The sequence below is a fragment of the Bidens hawaiensis genome, unplaced genomic scaffold (assembly GCF_021521415.1).
Source record: "Bidens hawaiensis isolate Kalapana, Puna unplaced genomic scaffold, B.hawaiensis_p1.1 tig00419516_1, whole genome shotgun sequence".
Lineage (NCBI taxonomy): Eukaryota > Viridiplantae > Streptophyta > Magnoliopsida > Asterales > Asteraceae > Bidens > Bidens hawaiensis.
The window spans coordinates 422,813-425,422 of record NW_027504887.1 but is presented as its reverse complement, the minus strand read 5'-3'; positions in this window follow the sequence as shown (position 1 = coordinate 425,422).

Sequence of the window (2,610 nt, the reverse complement as noted above, 5' to 3'; positions counted from 1 at the left end):
GCCTTTTCGTTCTACTAGCAGGACTGCCCCGGTTGCTCTATCTGTGGCGGAAAGGTATAGGATTAATTCCTCCCCCGCTTCTGGTGCTGTGAACGTTGGGAGTTCGATCAAGCGTGACCGAATTTCCTGAAAAGCTGCTTCCGCTTCTGGTGTCCAGCGGAAGTGCATTTTCTTTAAACAGTTTCTCAATGTTGACACGAATGGGAACGACCTATCCGCATGGTTTGCCAAAAAGCGGTTAAGTGCGACTAGGCGTCCGTTCAGTGTCTGAGCTTGCTTGATGGTAGTAGGTGATTCCATTTTGATAATGGCTTCGACCTTTTCAGGGTTCGCTCTGAATCCATATTTAGTAACAATGACTCCTAAGAACTTCCCTTCTTCCATCCCAAAGGAACACTTGCTCGGGTTGAGCTTCATGTTTATCTTTCTGAGCGTGTTGAAAATTTCTTCGATGTCTTTCAACATCATTTTTGGGTCAGGGCTTTTGATGACCAAGTCATCCATGTAGACTTCCAAGTTCCTCCCAATTTGGGCATGAAACTCTTTGTCCATCAGGCGTTGGTATGTGGACCCGGCATTCTTAAGTCCGAATGGCATCATTTGATAACAAAATGTGTCATCGGGCGTCCGAAATGCGGTTTTGTCCTGATCGTCAACGGCCATGTGGATTTGATGGTACCCCTTATACGCATCAAGGAAGCATTTAAGGCGAAACGATGCTAACGAATCTACCTTAAGATCAATTTCGGGTAACGGGTAACAATCTTTGGGGCATGTTTTGTTTAAGTCTTTGAAATCTATGCACATGCGCCATTGTTTGTTAGACTTCGGTACCATGACGGGATTTGCAACCCATGTTTGATATCTGCTAACGCGTACGATGCCCGCGTCAAGGAGTTCCTTGACTTGGGTTCTACACACGTTAGCTTGTTCCGCCCCCATTACTCTGCACTTTTGTATGACTGGCGTAAAAGCCGGGTCACACTTGAGCTTATGCTCTGCCTTATTTCGAGGTACACCAGTCATGTCAGTTGGTGTCCACGCGAAGATGTCAGCGTTTTTCTGTAGTAAGCGTTTGAGTAAGGTGCGCGTAGGATCAGTGACTGTTGGGCCAATGGTAACAGCCTGGTCAGGGTATTTGCTATTGAAGGCCCATTCTTCTGGTTCGGTGATGGTTGGTTTAGCCATCTTTGGTTTGGGTTTTGATGAGACAGATGCGATGCATACCTGGGGAATACCGGTGATCATCGCTACACCCTCAGCTGTTGGCCATCCCATCATGCCGTGGACTGAAGATACCACGGCATTGAATCTTGCCATCCCGTCTGTCACACCCGGCCCTGAGCGGCGGAAACAGCCGGGCGCGCACGAGTGGGGATTGATAATTAAGCACGGGCCATTGCAAAACATTCAAAGATTTTTATTGCGCATGAGAAGTTTAGTACAAACACGTTACATTGTTCAAAGATTACAAAAAGAAACATCCAAGTATAAAACTGAAGATTTCCTCGCCATATCCCCTTGCGCGGCGGGTAACCGTGCGCATCGAGGGGATAAAACCAAAATCTTCCAAAAAGCTTGTTTTAGATGTTCAGCGTGTGGTGCTCTAAGTGTGACTCCATGCGCTACCTAGTTATCTCCTGAAAGACACGTAAAAACATTTGAATCAGTATAAACTGAGTGAGTTCACAAGTTTTAGTAACTTGATAAATCGTATTGCATCATAATCATTCTGAAACATAATTCTGTTAGCATCATTAAAACACATGCTTGGTAAAACATAGCTCTATCAACATATTCTGATAAAAATCGTTCCGCGGGTTACGCGCGAACATTTCTGGGAACTGTGCTCGTCTGTGTAAGTGGCGCTGCCACTACGAGCTAAAATAACGTAATACCGTCCCGCGGGTTACGCGAGGACACTTCTGGAAAACTGTGCTCGTCTGTGTAAGTGGCGCTGCCACTACGAGCGAATATATGCTGTAATACCGTTCCGCGGGTTACGCGCGGACGTTGTGCCGGAAAACAAGGCGCTCGTCTGCGTAAGAGGAGCGACCTCTACGAGCGGGCTCAAACCCATAGTACTGCCCCATGACCATACTAGGCACTCGTCTGTGTAAGAGGTGCGACCCCTACGAGTGGGCGGATCAAACCAGCAGTCCCTACCCTTAGAGTTCCAATGGTAAAGTGATCACTTACTCGAATCTGGTGCACTATCATCGAAAAACCATAGATAACTGTTCGCATTGCTCATCATGAAACATAACTTAAACACGTAATCGTTTGCTTAGCTTGTAAATATACCATGATAAAACATTATTTAAATACGTGTCCCTCGCCCCGAAAACAGTTTAAAATGGTGAAAACAGTGAAAATAGGGGCTGTGAGACTCACCTGTGGTTCTTGTTAAGGGATTAATCGAGATTCAGGTTTTCTTGGTGTTGGCCTCGGAATCGAAGGTCTAGAATACGATTAAATAACAAGTATATATATTAAGATCAAGATATAGGGGTTGGAAAGTAGATCTCAAGGTTATAATCTCGGCTTACCTAGTAACAGGATCGGAGTTGGAAACAACGGATGCTTGGGAAAGGATTAGTGCAAGTTTGT